This window comes from Drosophila takahashii, chromosome 3L, assembly GCF_030179915.1.
Source record: "Drosophila takahashii strain IR98-3 E-12201 chromosome 3L, DtakHiC1v2, whole genome shotgun sequence".
Classification (NCBI taxonomy): Eukaryota; Metazoa; Arthropoda; class Insecta; order Diptera; family Drosophilidae; genus Drosophila; species Drosophila takahashii.
The window spans coordinates 27,641,841-27,655,689 of record NC_091680.1 but is presented as its reverse complement, the minus strand read 5'-3'; the positions used below and the strand labels follow the sequence as shown (position 1 = coordinate 27,655,689).

Genomic DNA, 13,849 nt, shown 5'->3' with positions numbered 1-13,849 from the left:
TCTGTCTGTCCTTATGAACGCTGAGATCTCAAAAACTACAAAAGCTAGAAGATTGAGATTTTCCACAAATATTCTTGGGCCTCCTACGTAACGCAAGTTGATTTCAACCGTGCGCCACGCCCCCTCTAACGCCCACAATCGCCCACTAACGATTTTAAAATGTGTCCTGCGCCCACATCTTTAAAGACTTCTGAGAAGTATAAATGCAATTTTGTTGTGTATATTTGTACCTATCGAAATGTCAATGACATTTTTCAAATCGGACCATTCATTAAAAAGTTATACGCAATCAAAATTGTTTATATATCTATCTCCCTCGCACTTCCTTTAGCTGAGTTACGATTATTAGATAGTCGGGATAGTCCCTTTAGCTGAGTGACGGTTATTAGATAGTCGGGACACCAATTCGACTATAGCGTTCTCTCTTGTTTTGTTGTACATTTGTTTTTGTTTGTAGGGTCTTCGACATCAAAATATCAACTAACTTTTACATATCGCTTAAAAATGTCAAAATCCCGTCCCCTGGGGAGCTCAATTTTCTAATTTTGTTATTTTTAAGGATTTTACTTAATCTTCCAAAGTCAAAAATGCGTTATTTAGCTTAAAAAAATTGACTTTTTGATTTAAGCCGTTTAAAAGTGCTGATAACGGCCGGACTTGCGTGGTTTCGAAAAAAACGCACTTAAACATGTAGCATGTATACCCTTGCAGATCATTCCTATGAATAATTCGCAAAAATGTTAAATTTCCTATTTTTTCTTTTGGCAGCTATATGATTTAGTAGTTCAATTTTGATAAAATTAAAATCCAAATTCGTAAATATTTAAAAACAGTTATATCCCAGAGTAGAATTAAATAATAATAATTTAAAAACCAACGAAGCAATAATTAATTAATTCCCATTAATTTTTCGATCGTTCCTATGGCAGCTATATGATATAGACGTTGGATTTTATTAAACTTTAATTTAAAATACAGAATTATATAAAAACGGTATTGCCAAAAGCAGGGATCGCAAGTAAGAATTACTTTTTTAAAAAAATTGACAAATAAGTCTTATTTTTCAATTTTTATTATAAAAGTTGACAAATAACTCTTATGCTCCAATTTTTATTATAAAAATCAACAAATATTTGTCAACTTTTATAATAAAAATTGAATTGAAATAACTCTTGAACTGTGGGGTGCATTGGTTTAAAATTTATATATGTATAATCTACGCTTTAATACCTTTCTGTTGATATGCCATATGTCCCCAAAATATTTTTGATGATGTAAAAAATATTATTATTATAAAAAATATGTTGGGGACATATGGCATATCAACAGAAAGGTATTAAAGCGTAGATTATACATATATAAATTTTAAACCAATGTACCCCACAGTTCAAGAGTTATTTCAATTCAATCTTTATTTTATTATAAAAGTTGACAAATAACTCTTATGCTTCAATTTTTATTATAAAAATCAACAAAATTGAAGCATAAGAGTTATTTGTCAACTTTTATAATAAAAATTGAAAAATAAGACTTATTTGTCAATTTTTTTAAAAAAGTAATTCTTACGTGCGATCCCTGGCCAAAAGTAAAAGGTTATATGTCAAAAAACACCAAAGATATATTTTTTTGTGATATTTGTGACCACTGTATCTCCGCCAAAAACTATCAGACAGATGGACATGGCTAGATAGACTCGGCTATTGGTGCTGATCAAGAATATATATACCTTATGTGGTCGGAAACGTCTCCTTCGCTGCGTTGCAAACATCTGTCTGAAATTATAATACCCTTTGCAAGGGTATAAAAATGGGATTTTTATTTTTTGCAACCCGTGAACCGTTTTTGGTTTTACTCAAAAATTGTATGCTTGTTATACCCTTGCAGAGGGTATTATGATTTCAGTCAGAAGTTTGCAACGCAGTGAAGGAGACGTTTCCGACCCCATAAAGTATATATATTCTTGATCAGCATCACTAGACGAGTCGATCTAGCCATGTCCGTCTGTCCGTCTGTCCGTCTGACCGTCTGTCCGTCTGTCCGTCTGTCCGTCTGTCCGTCTGTCCGTCTGTCTGTTTCTACGCAAACTAGTCTCTCAGTTTTTGAGCTATCGGGATGAAACTTTCCCAAAAGTCTTCTTTCTATTGCAGGTAGTATATATGTCGGAACCGACCGGATCGGACAACTATATCTTATAGCTCCCATAGGAAGGATCGGAGAAAAAAACGTTAAAAAAAATTCTAGCTTCGGTGTTTTTTGAAATATCACCTTCTACTTTTGGGGATGTTATTTTTTAAATATTTCTGAATTTCGAATTAATTATTTAAAAAATCGGACTACTATATCATATAGCTGCCATAGGAACGATCGGGAAATTAATGGAAAAGTAATAGGAAATAAATTCTAGCTTCTTTCGTTTTTATTGTATTATCTTCTACTCTAGGATATGACTCTTTTTAAATATTTCCGAATTTCAATTTTAATTTGATCAAAATCGGACGACTATATCATATAGCTGCCATAGGAACGATCGGAAAATTAATGAGATTAATGATATTAATTGAACATTTTTGCGATTTGTTAATTAATAGGAATGATCTGCAAGGGTATTTAAGCTTCGGCTGGCCGAAGCTAGCTTCCTTTCTTGTTTTCTTTTATGCAGTTTCAAACACATTCGTTTGGGACATGTCGCTCGGGACATTTATTCTCACGGTTTTGTAAAGTGGATTTCTAGCCCTGAATCGCTGCCTGTTTTGCTTTTAATTTAATACTTTAACATGTAAATGAGGGATTCAGTATAAAACAAGAGAGAATGCTATAGTCGGGTTGGTGTCCCGACTATCTAATACCCGTCACTCAGCTAAAGGCAGTGCGAGGGAGATAGATATATAAACAATGTTGATTGCAAATAATTTTTTAATGAATAGTCCGATTTGAAAAATGTCTTCTACATTTCGATAGGTATAAATATACACAACAAAATTGTATTTATACTTCTCGGAAATCTTTTAAGATGTGGGTGCAGGACACATTTTAAAATCGTTAATGGGCGATTGTGGGCGTTAGAGAGAGAAAGAGAAATAAACTTTCGCTGCGTAGGAGGCCCAAAATATGTGAGGAAAATCTCAACCTTTTGTAGTTTCCTAAATCTCAGCGTTCATACAGACTGACAGACGGACATGGCTAGATCGACTCGGCTACTGACCCTGATCAAGAATATATAAACTTTATGGGGTCGGAAACGCTTTCTTCTAGCTGTTACATACTTTTGCACAAATACAGTATACCCTTTTACTCTACGAGTAACGGGTAGAAAAATACCCAAAAACTAACTTTTGCGTATATTGATTGTGTTTCTCATAAAAATAATCAAACTATACTCAAAATTTTTAGTTTAGCTCAAATAATATTTGTTCTATTACACCAGTTTACAAAAAAAATCGATGAAATATACCAATAAAGAAAACTTTGTTTTCCGGTAAGGTACGTCTTCCTGATTAAGAAAATGGCACTTAAATTTTTCTTTATGGATCCAATTTTTTTGTAAGTGTAAAAACCGATTTTAACATTTTTTTAATTCCTTACTTGAGTTGTGGTAAACGGATTTCAACCATAAAAGACTCTAACTTTCTTATACACGGCATTGAATTCCTACATTAGTTTGGAAGCTACACTTCGTCAAATTTGAACAAGTTAAAAATACACGCCTAGAAACCGAAATTATTTGTATGACTTATTATGATAATCAAAAGAAATCGCTGTCTAAGGGGGATTATATTAAATTCTTAAGAAATCGCGATCCATCGAGGATATTTTTTTAGCGAATTTCGGGGGTGAGTCCACTTATCCAGAGTATTACCGGCCATTGCAATCTGCAGTTACTGGGGAAAATCTTTGAAAACATCAGGGAACACAACAAATATGATGGAACATCTCAAGCAGCGAATTTGTAGAGCCCATACTCTTCAGATTCAAAACGGAAAAAGTAATCAATTATTTTTTCTTTCTTAATGGCCCAGTTTTTAAAAATTTTTTTTTATTTAAAAACATCGATGTTTTTCGTTCCGGTTTGTCTCCTGCTCTTGGTAGCAATCTTTTAGCTGAAATTAAAATACCCTCTGCAAAGGTATATGTATGTTCATTTTTATATGTGTAAAAACAAATGGAAATATACGCCAATCCAATAGAAATGTCAATTTTTGGTCAAAAACATCGATGTTTTTTTGAGATAAACATCGAAAACATTAATGTTCCCAAAAATCGATTATTCTCCACCTCTACTTTGGAAGCAAATAAATATACAAAGGAGTAAGTCCCCTTTTCTCTTGAGAATCAGTTGTTTATGAACCAGCTGAATGTTTGATATCCACTCGTTTCCAATTCCAACGTGCCCTGCACTTTTATCCTGGCGCGTGTTTATTGTAGAATTTTTGGTATTTATTGGCACTTGATTTTCTGTGGCCAGTAACTGAGTATCACGTATCCCTTTTTTCATTTGTCTGAGCACTTGCTGTCATAGCTTTGTGGAGTTTTATCTTGGCAATTTATTTAGTTTTTATGCAAATCAAATTACGCCAAACAAAAATCACAAAAAAGGCTCAAATTTGCTTTAGGGCTTTCAAGCATTTTCCATTTAAATTCTTTTTCTGTTTGCGAACCTATAAACGAGTTTATATTTAGTTTTTTTCATTCATAATTCCACTTTTAAAATTAATTGATGGCATTTTTTGACAGCCACAAACCAAGGACGATAGATAACAATTGCTGCCGGTTGACCGGTATTTGTGATTGAACAAACGCCAAACCGAAATATATGACAGCAGAAAAATATTATCACAGCACGAATTTGAATTTACTTTTATAAAATAATATTTAGTAAATGACGATTTTATTTTAGCATAGAATGCAATACAATTTACGTGACTTTTGCAATTTGTCCAGCATCAATCTCTTGATTTCTTATTTCTGAAAAAACTTTCAAATTAGCTGCTCAGCAATAAAAACAAGACGGGACACAAAAAGCAATTGCTGTGACCAAGAAAATTCGCTTCCAAACTAACTTTGTCTGCAAATTTATTCGAAAGTTCATGTCATGTGCGTGAAAGTATTGCCATCTGCAGGAAAATTTTTAAACGCAGTCGAAATATTTTCTCATTTTGCATTTGTTGTGGCTCCGGCAAACATTTCCCTCTTCCCTTTTCATATGCAGAGTGAAACTAAATGGCGTGTAACAAGCTCTGAGCAAGAAAAACAATAAACTGGTTGAGGATTTTGCCGAGATATGAGGAAACTGCAGTATGTCTTGGAGTAAAAGAAGGAAAAAATTGAAAACATATTAAAGACTGGCGCCAAGAGTTGATCAAATTGATGCTTGACTTTTGGGACAACGGCCAAAACCGATGGCACAGCAGAAAATTCTGCGAAACTTATAAACTTTGGCAACAAAAATAAAAATAAAGCGAAATAGAAATAGAAAAGCCGGAAAATGAAATGGCATGTAAGTGAAAAAGGGAGATGGAGCCGTGGACTCGCAGGTCCTTGCATTCCTCCGCCTCACGCAAACAGAGCGCAACGGACACGTAGGAGCCCGTAGAAGTTACATCTTTCCAAGGAGAAAGAGGGCGTGGCGGGCGGACGAGTGTAACAGCCAACAACAAACAACAGCCCTCTTGGGCCTGCCAATGGCACAGTTCAATTTCGTTTTAGAAAAAACGAAAAGAAAAACTTACTAGAGTCTCGAGCCACGAAAGCAAAAACGAAACTTGCCGGAAAAGGTTGTCATCGATTTAATCAGGACAAAGTTTTATATATTCCCTTACAGATTGTTCAGTTGCATTGGGTAATTGTGGCCAAGTCGAGAATGTGAGAAGTTAGCTGGCAAACGAAACTGTCAAGTGACGAAATTGCTACCTATTTTAATCAATAAACTGAAATGGGAATGCATGGAACTCGGAAATTATAATTTCTTTTAGGTCATATTTATGCTTAAAAAATGTTTGTAAAAAAGTAAAAACAAACAATATCAAAATTTTTATTGGCCAGCCTCAAAGACAACATTGTTTATTTTATGTTTCTTATCTTGTCAAATGGCCATTGGGCACTCTATCGAAAACAGATACTCCGAGCCCTGAAAAAGCCAGGCCAAGTGCTTCAGTTTGCAATTGGCCACGTCAAGTTGCTTCCGAAAACTTTGCATAATTGGCAACAGCAACTTGACAAGAAGCAACTTGAACTGAGCCCTCGAACACTCCCCCCGCCCCGCTCCCACCCACTCTGTTCTCTGCAAATTTAATGCATCCGTTCTGGGAACGAAGTCCAGTGAAATACGCTCCTAATTAGTGGCGACCCTGTGCCCATTTCAATTTTATTTTTTATTGCGCTCTTGCTGCACACAAAGGCCAAACAAAACGAGAAATTTAATTATTTATGAAAACATGAAAAGCAGCCGCTCTGCCTGCAAACATTTTTCATTAGAGCCGAGAGTTTGCCCCTCCGAAAAAAGGAAACACAGTACAATATAATTGCAAAGCTAAACCCAAACAGCAACCAACTTTGACCGACTACGGCCTGACCGCTTTTGTGGCCTTGAAGCGACTGTGAAAAACGCAAAAAGGGGTGGAGGGCTGTGGAGAACGTGGAACGGGGACCAAACTCATATGTAATTTGTTTTTACCCCGAGAGTTCCGAGTTCCATTTTCAGCATGCAAGGCAAAGAGCAAACAGCAGAACGTACATTATAAGGCCGCGATATATTAAGCTCATACACGCGAGAGGGCCAAGAGCAGTCAAAATGGCCCAAAGAAGAGTTCACTTGAAAGGAGGGACTCATAAAATAGCTGGGGGGTCGGTAAAAGTCAAAGTGAAAGTACCAGTATCACGGAAACCCCGAATAAAATGTCGGTCACATTATGGTAATTTAGATTTGATATGTTGGCCAGCAAATGGATCCCGGTTCCGCATTTGGATAACGGTGTGCTACATATGTCTGATACTTAAATTTGATTGATGTTATACGGGATTTCGGGTCTACGAAGAGTTGGCACATAATATCCAAAATAGTGTGCTTTCCTTTTCTGCTACTTGTCGTGTCTAAAATATACGGGAACACAAAATCGAACTTTTCATATTTTCCACAAGCCATACATCATGCGCGGATCCACGGTATGCTCCAAAAAGTATGCAACAAAAAATTCTTCTGATATCACCCCCCAAAACCAAATCCTAGATCCGCCACTGCCATACATATTCACTTCCCATGACTTTGGGGGCTGCTAAAAAAAAAGTCTTAAAAAAACTTATGTTCTATCGCCTACACGTTCCTAAGTATAGCAAGGACTCCAAAAAACCAAAGTTGGGCACACCCAACACCCTAAAAAAAACAATAAAAAATTCAGTTTTAAGCATCCATGGTGCCAGCAGCCATTTATTCTTTTAAAGTTGTTTTGTTAATTATTATGAAAACTTAAAATCCATTAAATCGCTTGTCAACTTGTGATGAAATCCGTGCTTTACAACTCCAAGGTATTGTACGAAAAACAGTGTTGGCTTAAATATTTACATTACAATATCATGTTATATGGTGTTCTCAAACAAGCCGGAGCTAAATGCCAATAAAACAAGCTTTTTAAAAACTTGTCTGTTTTCACTCTTTTTTACTTGTTTTATTTTTTCGCAGGCATGTGTATCCTTTTTCATCATGTGTGTCCATCCTTCGCAAGTCTCGTGTATCTATGCATGCAAAAGCCCATTTTGGTTGATGGCTAAATGTTTTTTTCCACTGCCTCGTTTTTTTTATTTTGTAGGGGCCACGCTTAGCCTTCAACTCTGGCCGCTGTTGGCTATTGATTTTCTCGGGCTTCGTAGTAGTTTTGTTACAAGGTTTTTAATATTTAAACTCTGGCCGTGCCCTCTCACTCTGCCAGTGTCTACCTCTGTTGCGCAAACACAATTCGGAAATGACCCAAAAATACTTACATCTCAATAAAAGGGCATTTTGACTTGAACTGTCAGTCGGTGAGTGAGGCGGAGGGCTTTTCTGGGTCGATGTGTCGGGTCGTCGGGTTTTGGGTCGGATGGAATTGGTCGGGCATGGGCATGGGCATAGGTATGGGTTTTCGATGGGGTCTGGTCTGTTGTTTTTAGTCGTCAACGTTTTCTATGCCAAGTACTCACACAGTAGCACACTCGCCGCCTGTTGTTGGCTCGGCAAAGTGAAATTGTGTTAAAAATCGCATTCCTTTCTGTACTTCTTTGCAGCGGAAATTGAAAATAGCGTCGCGTTGTGCGCCACTCTCGTCCTTGTTGTTGTCCCAGTTGCTGTGCGAAATGCTCATATGGCATGAAAATTTAATTGGAGTAAAATGCTGCTGCACAACTCTCAAAAACTAGTTAGAGAGGGCAAAAACGGAAAAATGAAATCGCAGAAAAAAGCGAGAAATCGCCAGGAAAACTAGAACATAAATCAGTGAGAGTTTCCTTTTTTCCCCGTCACCTTTCACTTCTTTTTGCGTTTTTCCGGTTCGAGATTGAAATGTGCATACGGCATTAGCTTTAAATATGGAAGAAGCTTTTATATATAACATGAATCTTGTGTGCGCGGCCAAGTGGCAACAAAAATGTTTATTAGTCATATTAATAGAGCTGCCTGCAATACTCTTTTTTGTATGAGTACATTTGTTTTACTATGTTTTTAATAAGTTATTTTCTGTTTATTTTTTCTACATTTTATGTATATTACATAACAATTTAATGCAAGATATTTAAAATAATGTTGTAAGGCAACAATTTATTTCTGATAAATGGATATTATCTTGAACCATTTTAAATTTTCACTTTGAGTAATTGAAGTTACTATTTTTATAAAAATAGTGTAGACTAGGAGATACTTTTCTCCAAATCCCAGCATAAATTTTCAAATTAAATGTTGTAAGCCAATAAATATTTTCTGATAAATGTACTAGACATTTTTAAAATTTCACTTTAAGTAATTAAAATCAGCAGATTAATATTTTTTTCCAAGACCCAGCTGAATAAAATCAATGGGAATACTTTCATCAATTCCGAACATTTCCCTTTCAGATGTGGCACACTTTCGTTACAAGCACACACAGCACATATCGCCTAGAAGAGGGCTACTGAAAACAAATTTATGATGACCAGTCGGGGGAGTTTGGCATGCATAAAATGTAACGATATCCCAGCTGAAGCCAAAATAAACACTTAATTTATGCCAGAGAACTCGGAACTGGTCCACGAGTGTGGGTGCAGTCGCCTGCGGGGTGCACTGCTGATAAATCAAAGCCCGCAAAAAGTCTTTGACACTGCTCTCGGCCATGGTCGAGTGGCTGTTGGCAAACTACCTCCATAGCCACGCCTACATTTCGGTGACTTGTATGTCTGCCTATGCACTTGGAAAAATGTAACTAAGCTTAATCACCGCCTTGACGATTTTTCATAAAGACTAATTTCATTTTGCAGTTCAAGGATATATGAAAAACATTTTAGTTAATACCAAAAAATAATCAAAATAATAATTGCACTCAAAGATCGATTTTAATTTATAATAGAATTATCTTAAATTAAAATGACGAATTTTAAAAATTTACTTAATAATTTACAAACATTTAGAAAATGTGTCTCTTTTTTTTTTGGTTTATAGACTTTGTTGAATGCCATAAATTTCCTATAGCAAATTACCACTTCAGAAAATTATTTGACAACGTTTAACATTCTCTTTTTTAGTAAAACAAAATTACTGTGAAAACGTTTAAGTGCTCAGTATTTTATTTCTGTGCAGTTCTCGAGAGAGTCTGAAACAAAAAACACGTTACGTGCACACATTTTCTGCTGACATCAGCTGTTTTGCCTAGAGCTTACGGCTTAGATTTTAGTTCTGACCTCGTTCTCGCACGGCCCACAAGCCAAAGTAACAAACAAGTATAAAATCACAGAAAAACAGAAGAACAGCAGAAAAACCCAGAAGACAACACAAGAATATGTTGTCCGATGGGCAAATATTTGTGGTAATGCGTAAAGCAAACAAAGTGCCTGAGATGATGGAAATATATTTGGGGAAAGTCTCGGAGCGGCAAGCCATAATGCATAACTCATACGCCACGTGGGCGGGAACCTCCACTTGATGTGGGTTGATGTGTTCCCTCCTTTTTCTCGTACTCGTACAATGACAAAGTTGGTATATAACGCATAATGGGTCGTCATCAAGATTCTTTAAACCAAAATTAACTTGAGACAAGTGGAGGGTACATTGATAAGCAAAAAAGTGTTGGGATTCCTTTAAAAACGTAACATATCAAATATATTATAAGAATTTATTTGACGTCACTTCCATGAAGTTAATGGCAAATAAGCTCTTCTAAGATCTTAGAACTCTCAGAACAAGAAAGGAAGCTAGCTTCGGCGAGCCGAAGTTTATGTACATCAGATTATTGCTATTAAATAAATAATTTATTGTAGAACTATTACAAAAAAAAAATATTGGAAAAAAAAAACTTAGAATGTTTGCAATTCCAAAATAAAATTATATCTATTTTCGTACTATATTGTAAATCATTTTCCAAAAGTTTCTATGACAGCTATCCGTTATAGTATTCCGTTTTTTTTTTCAAACAAATTCAGGAGAATCAAAAATAAAATAATATATAACAAAAAACACAGAAGCTATAACACTGGTCGACAAAAAAAAAAGCCCAAAAATAAAAGCCACCAAACCTGAAAGGATTTCAGCTGTAGATTACTACCTCATACTTGGAAACTTTCCATCACGTCGAAGTTTTGAGAAGTCCGTGGTCAAAGTTCCAAATTTTCGATTTTTAGGCACTTTTTGCGACTTAATAGTAAGAAAACCCTTCGTAGCCCTGAGCCATAATTTATTGAAAAAGGTACTTTGAACCTTTACTTCAAGATTGTCCAATCATCAAGTACTTGAAGAAAAAGTTTTTATTTTGTCGACCTGTGTAGTTGCTTTTCCATTATTATACCCGTTACTCGTAGAGTAAAAGAGTATACTGTATTCGTGCAAAAGTATGAAACAGGGAGAAGGAAGCGTTTCCGATCCTATAAAGTATATATATTCTTGATCATACCCATGTAGCCATGTCTGTCTGTCTGTCTGTCTGTCTGTCTGTCTGTCTGTCTGTCTGTCTGTCTGTCCGTCCGTATGAACGCTGGGATCTCGGAAACTACAAAAGCTAGAAAGTTGGGATTACCCACACATATTCTTGGGCTTCCTACGCAGCGCAAGTTTATTTTAGCCGAGAGCCAGGCCCCTCCAACGCCCACAATCGCCCACAAACGTTTTTAAAATGTGGCTAGCGCCCACATTTTTAAAGGTTTTGGGGTAGTATAAATGCAGTTTTATTTATTATACCTATCGAAGTGATCGAAGAAATTTTCAAATCGGACCATTCGTTAAAAAGTTATGCCCGATCAAAGTTTTATATCTCCATCTCCCTCTATCTATCTATTTCGCTTTTATAAGTGAACTTCATTTGTTTTTTTTCTCACAAGTTTAACAGCAATAAGCCATTATAATAATTTGTTTAATTTTTATTTGACTAGATTTCTTTTTATATATTTAAATTAAAAACTTAGATCCCTGAAGAGAAAGTCGTTTGCGTGTATTATCCACTCAATTCCATTGCATTTGCCTGCAATAGACTCAAAAACAAAGCTGAAAAGTCACATTTTCATTACTCAAGCACTCAAGCCTGACTCTGTGACCTGACCTGTCTCAAAGTTCGTTTGGCAGGCCTACCTGTAATGCAGTCACAGGCCACAAATAATAGACAAAAGCCAAAAACTATGTCAGCTGGGGCGCACGAAAATAACCAATACAAAAATAATCCAACAGTTGATACTCGGTTCGTTGTCCTAGAAAAAAGAATACGAAAATCCAGCGACAAGAGGCTGCCTGCAGACTTGTCTTTGTAGCCGGCTTAAGGATTGCCCTCCCTCTATATATATCCGCCTTTATATAGAGTACATAATGTATCCATGTGTGTCTAACCGAGCAGATAAGCTTGTGGTACACACACTAAGGAGGGCTGCCTCGGTGGGATTACCTCCTTTTCGCACCGAATTTTCCCATTTCTTTCAAATGTATCACGTAAGGTATTTTCGATTTTTGGAACTGACTTGGCACTTTGCTTACTTTAAGTTCGCTTTGTTGATGAGCTGCTGATGACTTCACAATGCCTTGCGAAAACGATTCGCTTCTTTTTATTATTATTGTTTTTATTTTTTTAGATCCCTATGTTTTTGTGGGTGACATGAGGCGTCGGCGACCTTGACTGTTAGCTGCATACATTTCACTGCTCAGGCCTCAGAAAAGAGGCTGCTCTTTAAAGCTACACTGTTTCATCAGCATTTTCCCTTTTGTTTAAATGTGGCTTTAATGCCTGGCAATCAATAAAACAACACTCCGCACACGTTGCGTATACGTAACGACTATCTGCTGATTTGGCACAATTTTCCCTTGGGTAAAACACAATAACACACAGAAGCACTAAAGCACTTGAAACTCTTTGATATAGACAGCACAGCTATTTTTTGTATATGGCTGCATAATAATTTAATTTTTTATTTATCCGCCTAGTGACAGCGCGCTTGGGCGATTTTTTGCGATTTTTAAGGCTGCGCGCTGGGGATTCTGCACGTTACGCGTCCTTGTTCCAACTACTGACGTTCGAACGTAATGACTTGGCCACAAACTCGGAATCCTGGACGCCCCGAAAGGCAGGCCTAAAAAGAAGCTTTCGCCGCTCTCTCTGAGTTTTCCGCTTTTCTCCCACTTCCATTCAGCGGATTTTCTACGCCTGCGCAATTCACGATTTCTCTCCGCGTTCCGATGCTCTGCCCGTGCTCTCCCTCATCGGCCTCTCGCTTTCGCCTCTCCACGTTTTTGTTTTGTTTTCGCCATTCGTCGTTAGGCAAGGTTAACAAAAACAAAGCTCTCCCCGTCTGTGTGAGCGTTTGCGGTGCGTCTGTGTGAGTGCCTGGGCGCCAACATTCCAAAACATCTGATTGCTGTCAAAAAATGTTGCATGCGTCAGGGATTCGGTTGGACATGCGCATTTTTCCGGGCTATTCTGTTCTCGATTTCAACTTGACTCCGGTTAATGTGGGTTAATTTTGGCACGGCATTGTGATGCTCAGGATAAGCTCGGATTTTCGATATTTCCTGAACATACAGAAATGGTAGAAATGCCTTCCAAAAAGAATATGAAGTACCTTTTTAAAATTTCAGCTTTTATCGAAAATAAACATATATTTTTACACACTTGGCCTTTTGTGAAAATAATTCGATCTACTATCATGTTTTGGTGTTACAGTGTTGATTATACTATTTTCCAAGAAGGAAAGACAATTTATTAATAAAATCTATCAAATAGCTATAATCTTTTAGATACATTAAAATGTATTTAGGTTTTTTGACTTCACAGACCCTTTGAAATGTCATAAATGGAAACAGCATATCCAGGCTTAGTATCGGCCTAAGCCAACATTAAAGTGCCAACACCCGCTCTGCCAGCAGGTGACATCCACCTTATGCTGCGGATAACCCCGAAACTAACCACAAACACCAATTACGCGTATGCTCCTCTGCCGAAAAACAAAAAGTGTGCTGCGAAAACGGTTGGCTGGCGAAATTACGGCGGGTACCGCAAAATAAAATGAGACAAGCCAGGACCCGGACCTGGAGTTGCACCTGATCCAGCAGTTAACCCCCGACTGCAGCTAGTTAGTTAGTCTCGGGGACCCTGCATGCATGCATACATACATATTTCGGAAAAGTTGCGACATTTTCGCAGGGGTTACTTTTTATTTTTCAGCC

At 36.8% G+C, this 13,849-nt stretch overlaps 1 protein-coding gene across 1 annotated transcript in view; it reads right to left on the bottom strand.

The window, feature by feature from the left end:
• The window catches only part of LOC108058107 (uncharacterized), a 98,022-nt gene extending 85,386 nt beyond the window's left edge, over positions 1-12,636 (bottom strand). Inside the window, exon 1 of the mRNA XM_044392582.2 lies at positions 12,167-12,636. The gene's annotated coding sequence lies outside the window, so the exon portion shown is untranslated. The remainder of the gene's footprint in view (positions 1-12,166) is intronic.
• Positions 12,637-13,849: the final 1,213 nt, after the last annotated feature.